The 21159-nt window shown below is 42.3% G+C and overlaps 1 protein-coding gene across 5 annotated transcripts in view; it reads right to left on the bottom strand.

The window, feature by feature from the left end:
• The window catches only part of b3galt1b (UDP-Gal:betaGlcNAc beta 1,3-galactosyltransferase, polypeptide 1b), a 111378-nt gene that overhangs the window by 35312 nt on the left and 54907 nt on the right, over nt 1–21159 (bottom strand). For all 5 annotated transcript variants that reach the window (XM_066686734.1, XM_066686732.1, XM_066686730.1 and 2 more), the window contains one exon: nt 17777–17827. The gene's annotated coding sequence lies outside the window, so the exon portion shown is untranslated. The remainder of the gene's footprint in view (nt 1–17776; nt 17828–21159) is intronic.

Raw genomic sequence — 21159 nt, 5'->3', positions numbered from 1 at the left:
TACTTTGCAGAGTTAACTGCATCCACTTAGCTGCGTTCACCAGATCTTTATGATGCAGTGCTGATAAGGTTAAAGTAAACAACCTGGAGAGTACTTCATCTGTGCTGCTTTTTCAATGTTGTAGGCAAGTTCTTCCCTTAATGAATTAATTTATTCAGTATTTTTATCCCCAGCTTTCAATTATCTATGTTAACATTCTCTTCTCTTCCTCTGACTTATGCACATGAACAATTATACATCTTCTAAAAAGGAATTTAATTAATGTCAGTTTTATATGAAACTGAATTAAAAATGATCTTGACCAGAGGAGGATAGGTCACCCCTTGTTAGCCTTGGTTCCTCTCAAGGTTTCTTTCTCAGCGGAGGGAGTTTTTCCTTGCCACTGTTGTCGCCCTTGACTTGCTCACATGGGAATATTTACATCTTTACAATCTTTACATTTTCATGTTAAATCTCTGTCTTAGCAGAACTCTGTGAAGCTGCTTTGTGACAACATCAGTTGTAAAAAGCGCTATACAAATTAATTTGATTTCGATTTTTGATGTTAGTGTATTCATGCTGTTTGGTCAAGATCACAGAGCCAGGAGCGCATGGTGTTAGCTCTTTGATTTGTATAATAGTGAATAATGCTTTATTGGCTTCTTAAATTAGTTTCAGGTTTTGTTGTATGTTTGGGGGTCATTTCTGAGTGCGTACTTGAGTAATAACAGGTGAAATCGCTGAACATAAAGCCGCCTCCCTGTGGTTATTTCTATAGCTAGGGTTGGGTCCAGGTGCTGCTGTTGCTCTATGATCGATCACATTCTGTCTCTCTCTTTCTACCTCTCTCTGTCTTTGTCTCCTCTATGACCCAATTGCCCTTTCTAGAAAACACAGGATATCCAGTGTCTGAAAGCTGTTGAAATGGATATGTAACACTGCGAAGATCAGAGGAAGTGTACAAAGCTCACTTGTTTCATCACTGTGGCAGAAGCTGTACCAGTGGGTAACGTTTGTGTGTGTGTGTGTTTAAGTCTGTGAAGGTCCATGTGTGATAGCGCACACAGGAAAAAGAAAGGGAGTGAGAAAGTGAAGAGGGGTGGTGGGTATAACAGGAGAGGAGCATGTTGGCCCTGCGGCAAGGACCTCTAATATAGACCAGCCATCTGCTGCTGTACTGCTGCCCTTTCTGAAACAGTGCCCAGTCTGAACCACCAGAAGCACCAGAGTGTACAACATTACACATCCAAAAACACAACACACTGCACAGTCTAAAATAAGTGGGAGGTGCGTCATGGGCAGATATGGTATTGAAATCATGAAAAATTGTCATGATAAGTTCTTCAGAGTATGTCAAGTATACTGACAGAACTAACACTCTATTTCCCATTAGAAATGAATATGAAGCCTTCAAGTAGAACAGCAGTCTAATGGTGTATTAACAAGAGTCAGAGGTACAGTACCATCACAAATCCACAATCACACATTTAGTGGTCATTTATTCTGGTTAGTGAAGCTCAGCGTACACAAATACATCTGATACAACTGGTACAACTGGTAAACCTTCTTGCTGACTTCTAAAGTGTTCCAAACCAGAAGGCATGGCTGAGGATCACTCTCTGTGCCACTTCATCAGTGGTGGACAGTAACAAAGTAAATGTAATTCGTTATGGTAGTAGTGCTGCCACACATCCTGGTTTTCCGAGGACTGTTCTCTTTTTTTTTTAACTGTCTGTCCCGGAAAATAAATCATCCTTCTTGGGACGCCTGTTGTCCCGGTTTTTCATTCACACATTCATTCACTTTTTAATAAACATATATTCTGCTGTTGCATCCGTCTTCTCTTCTGCTGTAGCAGACAGATGCTTTTATTTGATTGGTTGATATGTAGGCGTTCGAATTTGTAGTGAAAACTCACTCCCTAGACAGTTAGGGTTAGTCCCAAATCCCCTCCCCCACCCCCGTCCCTATATGGCACTTAAGTACTTTTTAACTTTCGGTCCACTACACTTTTATTATCCACTACACAAATATATAACTTTTTATTCCACTATATTATGAAAATCCCATTACTTTTTGTTTATGTGTGAATAAAACCGTAACGTATTTGAACAAATCTCCGGGCTCCACACAGCTGTTCCGTTGCTAGGAGACGAACGAACACAGTCTTTGTCGATATAACAACTGAAAATGTTTCTCCGCCTAAAACTAATAATACCGAAGGCAGACTTTGTTTTTATCAACAGTTGTGCGAATTTGACACAGTAAGTAATCACTTTCAGATAGAGCCGTTATAAAATAACAAAATTATTTGTATTATTTAGTATTTGGCTGTGTTTGAGTCATTAGTAATTACTATTCATTCATATACACAGTATAAGGATCTGTAGCTGAAACAAATCACTCACAGAGGGTGAGAGTCAGCTGGAGATTTATTAAACACAATACGTGAAGCAAGGTCAAAACCAGAAGAAATATTCCAAAACCCAAAAGTACACGTCCACACGACAAAAGTATCCAGCAAAAAGTCAGAAAATCTAAAACGTAGCCTGTTTAAGAAACAGCTTTCTCAGAATTGCAGAAATAGCTCAAAATACACTCTGCAATTATGTAGACAAAACAGTTTAAAAGGAACACTATGCAATTATTTCACCTTAAAATTACAGCTTCAAAATCATTGTGATGCTTTACTGACCTGTATAATGGAGTAAAAAGCCTCTGTCGTTGCTACTCTCAGCTCAGCAGTGCAGAAACTGTACTACGAAATTTTTGGAGGAGGGTAGTAAACCACCCCTTCCCTCTCCCTCCCTAACAATTTCAGTACAGTGCTGTAAAAGTTAACTGCACTAGGGGGAGCCCCAGGAGCAGAAAAAATCACCAAAATCCTAGTGTTGCCTAGTGTTTGAGTAAAAACTGTTATGCACAAGTGTCCTATGCCATTGTGAATGTTTATAATTGTGGGTTGGTGTCTGCGTCGCTCTGTAATTACACCATCAAACAACTAGGGCTGCATTTCAAACATTTTCTTTGTCTTAATATTCATTCATTCATTCATTATCTGTAACCACTTATCCAATTCAGGGTCGCGGGGGTCCAGAGCCTACCTGGAATCATTGGGCGCAAGGCAGGAATACACCCTGGAGGGGGCGCCAGTCCTTCACAGGGCAACACAGACACACACACACACATTCACACCTACGGACACTTTTGAGTCGCCAATCCACCTACCAACGTGTGTTTTTGGACTGTGGGAGGAAACCGGAGCACCCGGAGGAAACCCACGTGGACACCAGGAGAACACACCAATTCCTCACAGACAGTCACCTGGAGCGGGAATCGAACCCACAACCTCTAGGTCCCTGGAGCTGCTTAATATTTAAGAGTTAATATTTCTGGACTTTTGAACCATGTTCATCCGACTGCAGACCAATCACAGTCGTTGTCGTCTGAGTAGACGTGAGCAGTTACATTTTTGGAGAATCAGGCCGCTTCTTAAAGCATAGGTTCAACAAAGAGGCATTAACTGGGGTTAATACTCAGGAGAGAGTGACCTCTGTTGGTTTGGAGGGGTAGCACAAAGACAGGGGAGCCAAGAGTGACACTACAATGTGTTAAGCATTGTCTTATCAAGAGTCTTGTTACAAAAATGATAATAGGACATTAGAACCATAATACTTCATAGTAATTTTACTTTCGATACTGAAGGTAAATACTTTTATAATTTTACTTAAGTTTAGTAATATTTTACCTTGAGTAGCTGTACTTTTACTCAAGTACATGGTTTGTGCACTTTGTCCACCACTGCACTTCACACAACACCACATTCACAGCTAGAATTGTTATTTTTAGAATAGTGTATGAAATACTGTGACCACACAATATCCAGTGACCCCTGGCTCTGTTGTGTTATGGTATCAGACACACTCAAGTAGAATGCAGGATAGTTCTGGGTTTGGATTAGTAATCGTGCCATGTTAAAGCCATAACACGCTGCCAAGTGGAAAAATGCCTTAAGGTTTTGCCCTATTGTTGGTAGGCTGCCAGTTTGAATCCTGTTTAAAATTCCCATAGAATCAGAACATGGATACTCATAAAAAGTTCTTCCCACTCACACTACTCAAAAAAGAAAAGAAAAAAAATTAACTTGTCAGCACCATACACAGAAAGGCTTTTTAGGGAAACAAAGTGATTCTTCTATGGCATGACTCCAAGGAACCCAAATTTGGAACTTTTATTTTTAACAGTGTAGGGCACAGCCATCCCAAACAAATTCATTAAGAGCAGGCTCTTTGGCAGTGCAGAGTACACACACACACAGAAATAGAGAGAGACACACACACTCTTAACAGCTTGAGCACATCCAGAGAGAGATTTGGTAAACAGTGAATAGTGCCCTGTTTAAGCTCCAAGTGTATGATGGCATGCACTGTATTGATCATGTTTTCTTGTTGCTCTTGACTAATAATGCCTGACTTTATGAGCAGATGGCTGAACCAACTGCGCAAAGGCCTGGAGGTGCCGGGATGAGTCTCAGCATTAGGGGCAAAAGAATTGGGCTAGGCCATGGGACGAGTGACAATGATGTGTCTTCTTCCCTCTCTACCTTCATATATTCACTGTGCAAATTTCAAGCATGTAATTACCAGTTAAATCAGCCACTAAATACATGTTGTTCATTTTTCAACCTGAGCCATTTAATAATAAAATAAATCAACAATTAAATGCAATAACAAATGCTTCAGTATTGTGCAAGTCCACATTTTTCTTTATTACAGCTTTCAGTTTGTTTAAGAAACTTGCTTAATTTTTTTATCAAAATAATCTACAAAGATATTCCTGCAAAAATGGTTGTATATTATATTTTTTACAACTGCAAGAAGTAGTTTTTATCTGACGATGACAGTTACGTTCATCTACTAGGTCTTCTTTTTTTATCTAATATTTTGAAAGATCTGGAAAATGCTGTTATTTTATTCAAAGGAATCATCTTATGTCTAATCTCATCAGACATAGCTCATGAAAAAATTAATAGTATGTACTAGATGGGCTATATGACTGGAAACTGAATAAATGGAGTGTGGTCTGTTTTGCATGGCACTCTATACTCACAAACAGACTGGAGTATGCCCACATGCACTCAAGCAGTGGACACGACGATGGCAGAGTAACATTTGCGAGTGAGGATCAGTTTGTTCACAGATGCATAGTGAATAATGGCTTTGTGTGTTTGAGTGTGTGACAGCAGGGTGCCGTATGGCGAAGTCCAAACTGTGATCAGCAAACTGTAACACTAGTGGGAAGACATGTGTGAATGCAAAGTAAAGGAGAGAGCGAGAAGAGGCAAAGAGCAAGAAGGGAACATCCAGATGGGAATACTTTTTCATTCCATTCCAGAAACTAACAGTCTTCCTTCCAGAGCTCATCTTCAAATATAGGTTTCTGCTCCTGCACTGATACCTTTAAAACTCATTCATCTTCCTTATCAAGAGAAAAACCTACAGTTCAAAGAGTAAAAATTGATTTGATCTTTATTTCTGAGGCAGGTTTCTAAACAGTGGTCAATACTCTACACCGTCTGAGGTAAAGAGCACAGTTTCTGTTCCTGCTTTCGATGACCTGCGAAAAAAAATGAAGGCCACAGAGAATTTGAACACAAACGCAATATTCATAAATTTCTCTAAGTGCCTTTATGAACCTCCACAGAGCTCCTTTTCCTCAGCTACAGGATTCGAGTACACAGCAGGCAGTGTGAGAGTCTGAACGTCACAATATCGGTGACCTTTTTCAATGCACTATCACAGCAACTTCAATTTGTCAAACAAGCAGGAACCAGAACACACCTGAATTCGTTACAAACGCTCATGTCAAAGTGACAAGCTCTCCTTGAAAAACTCATCAGGCAGCGGTGTATGAGAACAGAGCGCCACTTACACAAGAACAAAATGAACCCGTGATCATTTGCCCTAAAGCTATCAGAGTCAATTTCCCCTAAAGGTAGTACAGAGTTGTAATGAGTGATTTGGATATGATGTTTCTCATCTAAAGCTGGTTTTTCTGCTTCACATTTTAATACACCGACGCCACTGGGGTCCTAGCTGAACCTTTGAAAGTAGAACATTTCATGTAGCCTGAGACAGAAGTGAAAACAACAGAGAGTTTCTTTTTAAATTGCCCTTGATAGCTTTAAAAGCACTGCTGAGGGATTGAGCATTACTGGAAGTCATTCCATACTAACATTGCCTTCTCCTCAGTCGCCGTACCATACATCTTACCCGGCAATTTACTGTTTCCTGACAGACAATGACATTTTAAAAAGCACTGACCCCACACTGAGCTCTAGGATGTCACTGGAAAACAACATGGCCGTCTTAGAGTGATTAAGACGAAGAGATGGACAGACACACACACTTTGTAAGTTATGAGAGACAGCAGAGATTTCTTTAAAAATTTACTGTAATGTCAATGTAAAGAACACTTTAAATCAACTGACCTGCCTCCACTTCCTATTGGTCTGTCTAAATAAATATATATGGTGCTGTTAGTCTTGAAGCCTGGGGACTGATGAACTGCTGATTATTTTGTGCTTTGCCACTCAGTCTGACATCTCTGTAATCTTAAGCTTAAACAATGCTTCCCTGTGGCTTTTAGTCAGCTATAAACGCTGTGGCCCAATGAGTCTGAAAGTGTAACTTCAAATGCAGCACAACACATTGTAAACACTGTTTACACACATTAACAACAGGCTTACGCAAACCTGCGTTGCCAATAAAAATAAACTGATATGACTAACTGACACTGTAATGGATGGCTTGAAACTACATAAGCTAAAATTCATTCATTCATTCGTTATCTGTAACCGCTTATCCAGTTCAGGGTCGCGGTGGGTCCAGAGCCTACCTGGAATCATTGGGCGCAAGGCAGGAATACACCCTGGAGGGGGCGCCAGTACTTCACAGGGCAACACAGACACACACACACACATTCACTCACACACTCACACCTACAGACACTTTTGAGTCACCAATCCACCTACCAATGTGTGTTTTTGGACTGTGGGAGGAAACCGGAGCACCCGGAGGAAACCCACGCAGACACAGGGAGAACACACCACACTCCTCACAGACAGTCACCCGGAGGAAACCCCCGCAGACACGGGGAGAACACACCACACTCCTCACAGACAGTCACCCGGAGGAAACCCACGCAGACACAGGGAGAACACACCACACTCCTCAAAGACAGTCACCCGGAGGAAACCCACGCAGACACAGGGAGAACACACCCCACTCCTCACAGACAGTCACCTGGAGGAAACCCACGCAGACACAGAGAGAACACACCACACTCCTCACAGACAGTCACCCGGAGCGGGAATTGAACCCAAAAGCTCCAGGCCCCTGGAGCTGTGTGACTGAATATAATTAATACATTTATTTTATTAATAAAATTAATAAAATTAAATGCACTTCTATTGTGAAAATACTGTAATCATTGTACACTACATTAATAACCACTGTGGTTTGATTCACTAATTAAATAAAAATATCAGTTATCAGTTATCAATATCAGTTTTGTTTCTAGGGCAATGACTGGAGCTGGACTTTTAAAGCCCTTGGGGAACAACAAAATAAACAAAGCTTGATTCATTCTCAAGCTTGTTTCTCAGTCATTACTGAATCATCTGAGAGAAGTATTTTTAACACTCACATTTCATCATATAAATTATAAATGAGTTAAAACCTTACATAATAATAGAAATCACTCTGTACATGCATCTTCAGCAGTGTTGTTGTATTATGGAACATACGGATTCCAAATATAAGATGGCTGATTCTTAAACTCTGAATGGTAATGTAACAATAAAACATCTTACAGTGGAGCTGGTGTTTTTTCATATGCTATTTCACTGGTGAGAAGTAAAAGTTGTTTCTGATGATTAGCTTCGCTCATGGGGTGACACTTAATAGCTGCTGTGCACTGAGCAGAGCGTTGGGAGATGGGGACTGAGAAGAGCCAGAAGTCCACATTCTCAGGAGAGCCAGAGCCTGGGAGACTGTGCCTGTGGTGCATTATTCATCATCCGTTCAGCCGCTGGATACAGAAGGCTGTGGGATGTACTTCTGAGAGCTCACAAAATGTAATCTCACTTCAAGGTCAATGACTCTGCAAAATCTTTTTTTTTTTCAGGTCACTCAAAAAATCTTTTGGACTCAAAAGCAAATCAGGTTCCTAAAGACTCTGACGGCAGTAGGCAAGCTCTTAGAACCGGAAAGCATGTGTCAATACAACATGAGTCAGTCTGTGCACATAGCAGCCAGACAGAACACAGTGCCCTTGACAAATCCACAAATTGCTGAGTGTTCTTGTGAAACTTTTCAAAGCAAAAATTAAGCTTTTTTGGTACCAGTACCTACTCATTCTACAGAATGTTCTTGCAGAATGAAATTATTGAGTGAACCAATGTGGTGCTACCACCTGAGTTAGCAAATCTTTCCATCACAATGCTTACCCTGGATCAGTATTGTTTTTGAATGTGTGAACAGTGCCTAAAAAATACATGGTGAAAGACCTGAGCTCACCCGAGGACCGTGCTTAATAAACATGGGTGCCATCTTGCTAAAAATGACTCCTCTCACAAATGCCACTACGGCCAGCTTAAGGGGACATTTGCTCTATCTTTTCTCGAAGGATTTCGTTAATGTGAATTTCTTTAATTACCCTCTATAATTCCCATCCAATTGATCAGGGTTATTGATGGATAGATTAAAAGTAAGGAGAGAGGGGTGGTAAAAAGGCCATTAATCTTGTAGGAGGCGAGAGTGATGGGAGAGCAGCCGCAGCAGCGGGGGAGCTGCACAGAAATCGCTCGCTGGCCAGCGGCATCTCACACACTGCTGTTGCAGTCAATAACACTCACACTCACATACAGGTCAGCTTTAAGTTAAATATACTACTGAGGCAACGCCTGGCTGAGAGCCTCCTCCCTCACTAAACAATTATACAGTCTCCTTTTAACAGTCAATACGGTACAAATACCACAGGCCACACTGGGTTTGGGCAATGCTGAGTAGAAGTACTTAAAATACTCTAATGCCAGTGTCAGGTGAGTTTGAGATGAGTTTTAAGGTCAGTCCTGGTTGAATCAATCGAAGGGTGAGCAATATATTGTGATAAATGAGGGCACCGCACGCTTTTCTTGTGGTGACGTAATTAAAACATCTGTAGTTAACTTGACCGTCTGTAGGTTTCATTAAAAGGAGAACTTAATTAGCCCTGTTCAATGTTTAATTAGTGCATGGCAGTGTGTGAAATAAATTTCTTTGTGCTCTGATTCTGTTAGCCTTTTGAAATGTGGTCCTGCTGCTGCAGTGGGTTAACTCCAACGTATCAGTTATTGTCGAAATTGCTATACAGGCGTTGCGCTGATATTCTGAGATTCTTGGGCTCAAAGACAAAAAGGGCAAACTGAATATAGATTCAATTAAATCTATTTTACAGCAAACATCAAATTGCAAACACATCCATAACGACCAGAGGAAAGCAAATGTAATGTTTGGATGCCTTGGGAGATATCCTCAAGGCAAGCAAAAATAGCAGCACTACTGTGCAAACAGGCATTGGAACCCCACTGGAATCCCACTCTTCAGCATTTAGGACTGTAAATGTTATCCACTGTGTAATCTATTAATATCAACCAGAGCGCTATAATTTTTCATATAAATAACAATCACTAAAGCATGCATGGGAGACATGTAGGTATGGTTGGGATTGTACTAATGCTTTGTTAAGTGGGTTCTCAGAGCTGTGGTGCTGTGTGGCTGGCTGCTCAGATCAGAGTTACTGATGTGAAATCTCCACAAGCGGATGGTACTGCACCAGAGGGGACACCTCTGAAGTGATGAAACTCATGAAATCTAAACTCACTCTCTGCCTCTATTACCAAGGTGGGGCTACAGTGGGCCTTATCAGTCTTAAACTACGGGGGAGGCTGGAAAAACTGCAATTATTACACATGCTGACTAAGAGGGTGCGTCTAGACCCTAAGGGCAGAAGTGCCAGGCAGAGGGCAAAATGCCGCCATACGTATGCTTTAAAATCGCACTTTTGTCATATCACCCACCTCTGAAATTCCATTAAACCAAACAGATCAAATCAATTGCAAAATGAGGAAAGAGCTACAGAGTATTGACTACGCATTTTTTACACGGATGGACTAAAGCACTGTACCTTGCAAAAGCATTGAATTAACATGAGCATGAAAAACTGCAAATTGCTGTTGTCATATGCCAAAATCAATCCTACTTCCTCTTAGCAGAGCTACTGAGAATAAACAGAAGGAAATGAAGAACATAATGATTGCTATGATTATGGGGCGCACATACACAAACACAGACACACACACACATATGCTCTGGAGCACAGCAGGGTTGCCACTATTGTGAACTACATTAAACCACTTCCTTGAATAGGGGAGTTGTAGGTGTTTATGAGGACAATGAAAACTTATGAGCCTATAAAATATTGTGTATTCAGGCTGTCAGGAGCACTCAAAAGCTTATCTAGAAGGAATGTTAAACATCTCTGATCCTATAATTTACCATTTAACTATAACTCAAAGCTCACTGCGTATATTGGTGAATGTTTATACAAAAGTGCTAGTAAATATGTGATTTTTAATTTTTTTTAAAGGCTATGCGCACTGTAATGTAATGTTTCTCTAAAAGATCCATTGTTTGGGGTTGCACCAATTTGCAGAGCATGAGAGTGAAGTTTCAGAACCCACACACACACACACACACACACAATTCAATGCCATCAGAAATTACAGTCCACAGCAAAAAAAAAATTCTGCAGTGACACAGGAGAAATATGACTGACTAGACAGGTCAGTGCACAAGCTTAATGCTGGAGAATGCTCTTTTCAGAAAAGAGTGCCAACAGCCACAATGAACAACCATGCCACTGCTATAACCTATAAAACATGGGTAACTCATTCAAATTCATTAACATCCAGTTACAGGAAATTTTCTCCAGCCAAGGTCCGGAATATATTGTATAACATGCATTGTGATCAGTGCCACATTCTGTAGATTAGCTTTATATTTATAGCATCATTTCATGTAGTTAACATTCATTCATTAGCTGCAAGCGCTTATCCAGTTCAGAGAACCTGGAATCAATGGGCACAAGGCGGGAATACACCCTGGAGGCGGCGCCAGTCGTTCACAGGGCAACACAGACACACACACACACATTCACTCACACACTCACACCTACGGACACTTTGGAATCCACCTGCAACGTGTGTTTTTGGACTGTGGGAGGAAACCGGAGCACCCGGAGGAAACCCACGCACACACGGGGAGAACACACCAACACCGCACAGACAGTCACCCGGAGGAAACCCACGCAGACACAGGGAGAACACACCAACTCCTCACAGACAGTCACCCGGAGGAAACCCACGCAGACACCGGGAGAACACGCCAACTCCGCACAGACAGTCACCCGGAGCGGGAATCGAACCCACAACCTCCAGGCCAGGTCAAATTTACAAAAAAACAAAGTATATGTAAATAAAGTCCCTCATGACTCATGATGTATTGTAGTTGCAGCTGACTTTACTGCTTTTCCATAACCAGCAATCTGATTGGCTGTTATTGCTGGAGGGTGGGACGTTGTCCGTTAACAGCAAGCTGATTGGTTCTTTATAACCAAGGATGGCAATTTATCCGTAAACAGAATCCATGTTCAACTTTATGAGAATTTGTCCCAAAAGAGCTTTTATCACGTCCCTTGTGGTATTTTACTGGCCCCAGGACAGCGGCATCTGGAGCCCTGCCCTGTGTGTGTAACTCATTTGAGTCACAGCGCTCATCATAATGCACAGATCTAATTGGCCAAATAGCCTCATGAGTGGTATGCAGAAAAACATGAGATTAGTCTGAGTCCAGGAAACAGTTTATCAGTTACAGGTCCAGGTCCGGATAGGACAGCGTCTGGGTACAGACCCGGACCACAACCGACCTATTTGGGACCCCTGCTATAAAACATCATTAAATCCATAGATGTATATGGTGAAAAAAAGGCATTCAGTCCAGCTGGTGATGAGAATGCATTAAAAAAACATTTAAGGAACAGCAGCAGGCACTCAGCTCTGCCAGCACCATTCCCCTTACACTCCTCAGCATATAAAATAAACCCAAATAATATTAATGAGCAAAACTATTAAGCACAGTGGTTAGAAGCCCCTCAGCTGACAGACCAGAGCCAATGCAATTTGCACCATTCTATTTTTAGACAAAGAGATTTTAAAGAGAGTGAAATGAGATCTCAGCCCAGAAGAGACTCCTAAAGCACTCCTGGTGTTTTAATGAATGCTAATTGTTCCTGTGAGCCAGCTGGGAACCACACCACCACCACAGCGTACTCACAGCTGAAGTCACAGAGTTAACCTACATGGCACCATTACCGGAGTGTTTCGTATCACTAATTAATCATTTATGTCATTCCAAAACATGTATTAAAAGCTTTTCCTATGCTTTCATTTGATAATTGAAAGAGCAAAGGATGTGTGCTTTCAATAAACCTTTGAAAGTTTTTGGTCAGCTAATAATGAAATTAAAGTTTTTGATACAATTAGTGTGAGCCAATCTGCCTGCTTTATGTTAAATGTGCACCCTGGTTTAGTCAAAGCCTGCTTTTCTAAAGGAAAAATGACCACTGCCCTGTGGTAATGACTAGAAATTAAGAGATAAGAGCAGTTAAAGGCCTTTGAAATAGACTGAGTGGCACAAAGTGCAAATGCAGGAGAGAAAGGACAATAAGAAATAATGTCTGAAGGTCAACCTTCAAACAAACCTTGTCTCTGCATAAAAAGGCTGGTGCTGAATTGGTTCTGTGGTTTTGTACAGTAGGTAATAACACTAAAAAGCAGCAATGTGTAAAGAACTTGTACAAAGCATTCCAGACCTCCTGACAGCCTTGGCAAAAATGACCAACCAATGTCATGAGTAATGCCTGTTGTTGAAAAATTAGACTGTGAATATGAGAGAAATATAACTATTCAGTCAGGAAGATTGGTATATTTGCATGCTATATATGTACATATATCTGTGAGGAGTTGGCGTGTTCTCCCTGTGTCCGCATGGGTTTTCTCCGGGTGCTCCGGTTTCCTCCCACAGTCCAAAAACACACGTTGGTAGGTGGATTGGCGACTCAAAAGTGTCCGTAGGTGTGAGTGTGTGAGTGAATGTGTGTGTGGGTGTCTGTGTTGCCCTGTGAAGGACTGGCGCCCCCTCCAGGGTGTATTCCCGCCTTGCGCCCAATGATTCCATGTAGGCTCTGGACCCACCGCGACCCTGAATTGGATAAGGGTTACAGATAATGAATGAATGAAAAAATGAATATATATATATATATATATATATATATATATATATATATATATTTTTTTTTTTGCATAATGTTTACAAATAATTTAACTGAGAACAGATTATTTCAATCTTGTTTCATTAGGTTAAAAAATGTATGAGAAAAAAATGTACAGTTACATAATCTGTTGTACATCGTAGTGGTGCCAAGTGTGGGTAAGTCTTCATTAAAGGTGTTAGTTTTTGGAGGGAAAAGACTAGAGAGGATGGAAATGATCTTTAAATAAATATATTTCTGTTTTGACAAGTGACTGATAACAGTTCAAGAGGTGGTGTTATACACTTATTCAAACATCTGAAAAATGACTGTATTCTCTTTCCTTAAAGACAACGAGTATTTGTCTTTGCGGAATCGTGGCTTAGTGACAATATTCCAGACAGCGCCATTCAGCTACAGGGGCTAACCGCACTCAGAGCGGACAGGATCACAGCACTGTCTGGGAAGACTTGCAGTAGAGGCATGTGTGTTTACCTCAACACGGAATGGAGTAACAACGCTGTGATAGTCTCTAAGAACTGTTCTCCACTGGTGGAGTTTATGATCGTCAAATGTAGGCCTTTTTATTCAGTACATGAACTCTCCACTGTGCTGATAGCCTCCGTGTACATTCCACCCAGCGCTAGTGCTAATGCTGTATGGCGCCACCAACGAGCTGCAGAACAAACACTTGGACAGACCCGGACTATTATCACCGCAGATTTCAACCATGTAAATCTCAAGTCAGTGAACACCTGGGCGGCAGGAGCCCTCTCTAACCTTCACGACTGTTTTGAGCGCACTGCATGGGACATGTTCAGGGAGGCTGCAACTGACCGTGACACTGTTAACCTGGAGGAGTACACGGCATCAGTGACTGCCTACATCAGCAAATGCACTGATGATGTTACTGTCTTCAAGACCATCATCTCACGCCCAAATCAGAAGGTGCTGATGTGTGTGCGCTACTGAGTGCAGATGACAAGGTGGCCCTGAGAAAAGCAAGAGCCAAATTGTCACAAGCCATCAGAGTCTAAGCGTGCACACGCTCAGAGAATCCACAGTCACTTCAAGGTCACAGGTGACAAGCAACTCATGTGGCAGGGCATCTAGGCAGTCACCAAGTACAGGACAACCCCAGTGATGCCTCCCTCCCTGATGCCCTGAACAATTTCTATGCATGATTTGAGGCACATAATGGCATGATGGCGAGGAAGACTATGCCCGAACCAGACGAGCAGGTATTGCTTCTGACTTCAGTGGACATAAGGAAAACTCATGTGCAGAGTCTACCCATGGAAAGCTGCTGGACCAGACATCATTCCTGGCAGAGTACTCAAGGAATGTGCAGACCAACTGATGGATGTTCTCACTGACATTTTCAACATCTCCCTGAGCAGCTCCACTGTCCCAGCGTGCCTCAAGATCACCAGCATTGTCCCTGTGCCAAAGACGTCTACAGTGTCCTGCATCAATGGTTACCAACCTGTTGCACTCACCGCCATCATGAAGTGCTTCAAGTGGCTAGCCATGAGGAACAACAAAAGTCAGCTAAGCCCATCATTGGACCCCCTGTAATTTGCATACCGTCCCAACCGCACCATGGATAATGACATCACCACTACCCTTCATCTCTCTCTCACTCACTTGGAGAAGAAAGACACATACGTCAGAATGTTGTTCTTAGATTTTAGATCAGCTTTCAATACCATTATCCCACAGAACCTCATCAGAAAGCTAAGCCTGCTGGGCCTCAACACCTCCCACAGCAACTCCCTCTAGGGCAGTGTTCTGAGTCCTCTGCTGTTCACCCTGCTGACTCATGACTAAGCGCAGTTCGAATCACATTATAAAGTTTGCAGATGATGCAACCGTGCTGGGTCTCATCAGCAAAGGCAGCAAATCTGCATACAGAGAGGAGGTGCAGTGGCTGACAGTCTGGTATAAAGTCAACAACCTTCACCTGAACGGAGAGCACGAAATAACCACTCTGCGCTCTACATTGACGGGTCCTCCACCATTAAGACCACCAAGTTCCTTGGTGTCCACTTAGCGGAGAACCTCACCTAGACCCTGAACACCAGCTCTACAGCCAAGCAAGCCCAGCAGCATGGCTACTTCCTCCGGAAGTTGAGAAAAGCCCGTCTCCCTCTGCCCAACCTCACCATTTTCTACAGAGGCACCAATCGAAAGCATCCTCAGCAGCTGCATCACACCCTGGTTTTGGAATTGCACTGCCTCTGACCGAAAGACCCTCCAGCATTTAGCGAGGACAGCCGAGTGGATCATCTGAGTGTCTCTCCCATCCATCACGGACATTTACACTTCCTGCTGCATCTGCCAAGCAACCAGCATTGTGGACGACCCCACCCACCCCTCACACAAACTGTTATCCCTCCCGCCGTGGGGCCAGACTCTGCAACAGCTTCTTCCCACAAGCATCAGACTCCTCAAATCCAGCGCCTGAAACTGAAAGACTGTTCCAGGTACACACACAAACACACACATTCACCAACCACTTCATGTGATAAGCAAAATTTGCACTTACCTAACTACCTCACTCAGTGACCCTGGAGCCTTTATGCACAGATATCCGTGCATTGTAGCACACTGCGTATTCTGCACATTATCTCCTGTACTGTATTACTGTGCTGTGGCTGCTACCTTAAAGACGGCAATGCAGATCTTCTACAGTTAACACAGCACATCTTTGTCTGTATTGTGTTGTATTGTCTGTCTGTGTGCAATTGTACTCTGTTGCACTTGTGTTTCTGTGTGCCCTCGTGTTTTGTCTTGCACCATGTTTCTGGAAGAACGTTGCTTTGTCTCACTGCGTACTCTGTGTACTGTGCATATAGTTGAAATGACAATAAAGCGTCTTGAATCCTTGATCCTTGAATTCCTGTCTTTTTCTTAGGAACAAGAGTCACAAAAATGGTAGCTCCCACTGAGTATTTCTGTTCCATCTCTTTGCTAAGATAACAGCTGTCTTGTTTCAGAATGCCAGATGAGGGGTGGGAGAACACATAAGCAGAATTTCCAGCTCTCCTTGATCCACACTTGTGTTCGAAAGCCTGATGTGAAACATCCAGGTATTTGGCCTGTATGTGTACATATGCTCTAAAGACATATGCAGAGGCCCTGGAACTAAAGCACTGTTCTTCAATAAACAAAATCCTCCAACACACTTCACGTGGAGGCTCAGATACATTTCCCATCTGGCCACAGAACCCAGATCCATGCACCAGACACTTGCATTTGTGGCGTGATTACAGCAGAGGCATCCTCTGGAGAGCTTTACAAATATTTTGTTGGCCGTAAGGTTATGTCTAATTGCAGATTTGGACACGTGGTGACCCTGAGATGCCATCAAGTGTAGTACTTTAGAATTCTGTACACCTCTATTAGGTGGTGAGTCCATCTGATCATCTGCACACACACACACACACACACACCGTTTATAAAACCTATACAGACAGACAGTTAAACATAAGCCAAAGGTCAGCATGCCCTCTAAACCTCTAAAGTGTGTGTAAAAGGGGCATAAAGCCTCCCCAGCACAGGCCTGAGGAACAGTGGGACTCTGTTCCCTGGAGTGATTAAGCTCTAGGCATTACCTTAAAGATGAGTTGGGAGGTCTTTTGTGTCTGAAAAACTAATCATCCACCATGACCTCACTAATATTCTCAAGGTTGAATGTGTTTAAATTCTCACCGAAAATGTAACAGCGTCTATATATTTATAGTATTCTCAGAAGAACAGAAGCTGTTATTGCATTAAAAAGGGGACAAACCACAAATTAACACCCTTTATTTCAGAAGGAATAACTTACAGCTCTATATAGAGCACATGGTCCTCTTTCAAGCAGATTCTTCAAAGTCTCAGAAGTATGTAACTTCTTGTTTGTCCTTTACATTTAACATATGTTTCTAACCGTAAAGACGGGAGAGTGTGCTGCTGGAGTCTGATTTATTTGTTTAGTTGCGTACTCTCGGATCGTCTCAATGCTGAAGGGTGACTAATGGTGTTTTGCTGAATAAATGAGAACATGTTGTTGAGTAATTTAAGAGTGAAATCAGACTAATGACTTAAAAAACAAAAACAAAAACAAATCATAGGCTCTTTGTGCATCTTTACAGTAAATGAGCGACTCTGAAGGGCAGTGTGTTGATTTATACACTATTTAAAAATGACTTTTATCATTTTAATCAGTGCAGGTCATAATTCACCGCTACATTACATCTCAGGTTTACAACACTTTGTCAATTATTTTAAGGAGTTAATTAAATTACCGTGGACACTGCAATCACTGAACCTGCCACTGCCAGGTGAAGACTGACTGAACAGCGGTAATCAGCATTTTCAGAGACAGAACATTAAACCGTACCTCAAACAGCTGCTGTGCTCTCCAGGCCATGACCACCCTTCCTCAGCTGATCTGTGGAGACAGGGGTGAGAGGTGGTTAGAAAGCACTTGAGACAATAACAAGCAGACGAAGAAGAGCAGAAGACACAGGAGATCGGGGAAAGAGAGAGAGAGAGTATGCAGACAACAGAGAGTAAGACAGAGATCACTGAAAGGAAGGATGACAAAGAGAAAGATGGATGGAGGGTGAATGACTGCATTCTTTTATGAGACTGTCAGACTCTGTGACTGGAACAATTGATTATTAGGCTTGGTTTGTTTGGAAGGCCCACAGTGTGAAGCCGTAGTGCAGAGATTGATGTAGTCTGGTCTGGTCTAAGTGAACGAAGGCACTGTGTCTAAAAAGTATGAAGACCTATAGCAGCAAGGAGCTCTTCATATCCTGTCTCTTATCATCCAAGCGTTTAGCCTTTTCCTCCAAGCTTCGGCCTTGTTCCATGACTTTCCTCCCAGAGCACAGCCACAAGACAAAGCAGACGTGGTCAACAAACTGGGAGGAAATAAAAAGGGTATAAAGCCTGTGAGACAAGATAATGAATTGGGAGATAGGTTTCCAATTAGCAACTGACTAAATTTCACATGAAATTTATTAGTATGGTCATCCATTTTGTTTTAGAACCGTTTCTCACCACGACTCACCATTGTTCGATAATAAATGATGGATACGGCAAAGCACTGAAACTGTATCAAAAATTCAGACGACATTAATGCGTTATTCATGTTTGCATCTACCCTTTTAAAGTCTATTTGGGTAATCCGGGGTTTTTCCCTTCTCCTGCTGCAAGGTTTCACCGCGAGCGTCACACATTCTGCTTTGCGCCAATGTAAATGTCAAACTTATTGATGCGTGCTATTTCATGGGAAATTAGAATGCCGCAGCCCTTGTCGCAGAAAGGTCAGATGGAGTCTTCCCTAATGAAACAGTTTTTGACCTGATTATTATGTCTGTACGCTCAGCGGTGCTGACACACCCATTACACCCTCACGACCGCTTCCTCCTCTTTATAAAAACATACATTAATAAATAACACATGTGAATAACATGCAGCTGTGATTGAACTGTCGGGGGGCAATCTTTACACGGCACGCCGTCGTTTACTGACTCCTCCAATGCCTCCACTCTTTCAGCGGGGTGATGTTTGAATTATCTGTTTGGTGCACTCATTTGTAAATAAGCTGTCTTTTGGAATGATGAATGTGTGCAGTTCTCAGAGCCTCCACTCAAAAGGCTTAGCGTTAATGGAATCACGTTTTTGGAAAACTGAAGTGGAATTCCACTTTATCCTAATTTCGCAAGCTCCTCGGCTGCTGCTGCGGCAATGACGGTAAACAATGCCATTAACTACTACTCACACCATGATGCATTCATTCCTTTTTAAACTTTGCCAAGAGGAACAGTTATTGCAGGGATATTAATTGCTGCTGACTGCTGATGACTGCTGGCATGGAACTGCAGGGTAATTAAAGAGGTAGATTCATCATATTTATTGTTCTGCCAGTGGCAGGGTGACAGGCCTGAGTCTGTGAGAGGTGTTCCCGACTGAGATGAAACTGATCCTAAGCATCATGATGAGTACACACTGACCGGAACATAGCCGAGTGTATTGCCTGTCTGCAAAAAAATACAACTTAATAAATAAATAAGGTTGCACTAATATACCATGCTATAGATATAGGCAGGCAATGCGTTTATATGAAGTCCCAGTCTCATGAATGTTAAAGAAAAGGTAAACACTATTGAGGGGAGGAACGAGGCAGCACACACCCTTTTATTCGAGTCGCTATATTAGCACAGACAATGTGAAAGTCCAGTATAATGAAGCTGTTTTGTCAACACTGTAGGGCAGGTTTATTCTGATCCATCTCTGAGTCATTCAAGCCCTGCAGGCATTCAGTCTCTAACTACACACTGAAACACTTGATTTAACTAATGCCTTCTCATTTCAGCTCCTGGCTGTTCACAGGTACATTATGAGAGTACTTTCAAAGGTTTAATGTAACGTAAAGCCCTAATATGAACAAAGAGCGCTTCTGAAGGAGTACAAGTTGCACCAATGTAATCAGCAGAGCTGTATTTTATCGTCATTGTGATTTGAGCTTCCACAGTTGACATATAGGGCTGGGACACAATGGAACAAATTACATTACACACCAGATGCAATTACATTTACAGGAACATAGTGGTTGCACTTGTGTCTAATTTCACAGCTGTGTGCTCCCCTCAGCAGGACTCAAACCCCGTTCTCCTATATTTAGAGCAAGTGATCTACCAGCTTTACGAGTAAAATAGGTGAATGTGTAGAGGCTACCATCACAACAAATATGCAGCTTTATAATGTCTTTAAGAAATGGAAAATAATGTTTTCCTAAGAGTCATACATTGCCATAGTCTTTGAAGAATATAACACACCCATTTCCTACAAATTAACACACTTCCCTGGGCTTTTAAATGGTTTGTGCCATGACTTGGTCGATATATTAATAAGATCAAACAACACACCCCCATTCGCCCCCAGCGCAACACAGCACACAGTCTTAACAGTTTGTTTCTTCAGTCACATGTTCAGACTTACACAGGCAGGACAGAAATGACTGGGCTGCTTTATTTCATTGTTTTTGAGTTGGTAAGGCCCCCAGAGCTTCAAATTATTGAGCTAATGCACTTAGACATTGAAAATTTCCCCCATAATGTGTCCCTTTTAGTAGTAATAATAACCACATTCATGTTACATTTTGATCACTTATGAATGGTTATTTTCATTCCACTAATCAGGGTTGGTATTTGCTGCATATCCAAGAAGTAATAAACTACTACATAATTTCTCAGGTGTTCTCCCTGTGTATGCGTGGGTTTCCTCTGGGTGACTGTCTGTGAGGAGTGTGGTGTGTTCTCCCTGTGTCTGCGTGGGTTTCCTCTGGGTGACTGTCTGTGAGGAGTGTGGTGTGTTCTCCCTGTGTCTGCGTGGGTTTCCTCTGGGTGACTGTCTGTGAGGAGTGTGGTGTGTTCTCCCTGTGTCTGTGTGGGTTTCCTCCGGGTGACTGTCTGTGAGGAGTGTGGTGTGTTCTCCCTCTGTCCGCGTGGGTTTCCTCCGGGTGACTGTCTGTGAGGAGTGTGGTGTGTTCTCCCTGTGTCCGCGTGGGTTTCCTCCGGGTGCTCAGGTTGCCTCCCACAGTCCAAAAACACACGTTGGTAGGTGGATCTGTGACTCAAAAAGTGTCCATAGGTTTGAGTGAATGTGTGTGTGTGTGTTGCCCTGTGAAGGACTAGCGCCTTTCAGGTAGGCTCTGGACCCACCGTGACCCTGAACTGGATAAGCAGTTACAGATAACGAATGAATGAATAA

This window comes from Hoplias malabaricus, chromosome 12 (assembly GCF_029633855.1).
Source record: "Hoplias malabaricus isolate fHopMal1 chromosome 12, fHopMal1.hap1, whole genome shotgun sequence".
NCBI classification, from domain to species: domain Eukaryota; kingdom Metazoa; phylum Chordata; class Actinopteri; order Characiformes; family Erythrinidae; genus Hoplias; species Hoplias malabaricus.
This window is presented reverse-complemented; position numbering and strand designations above follow the sequence as displayed.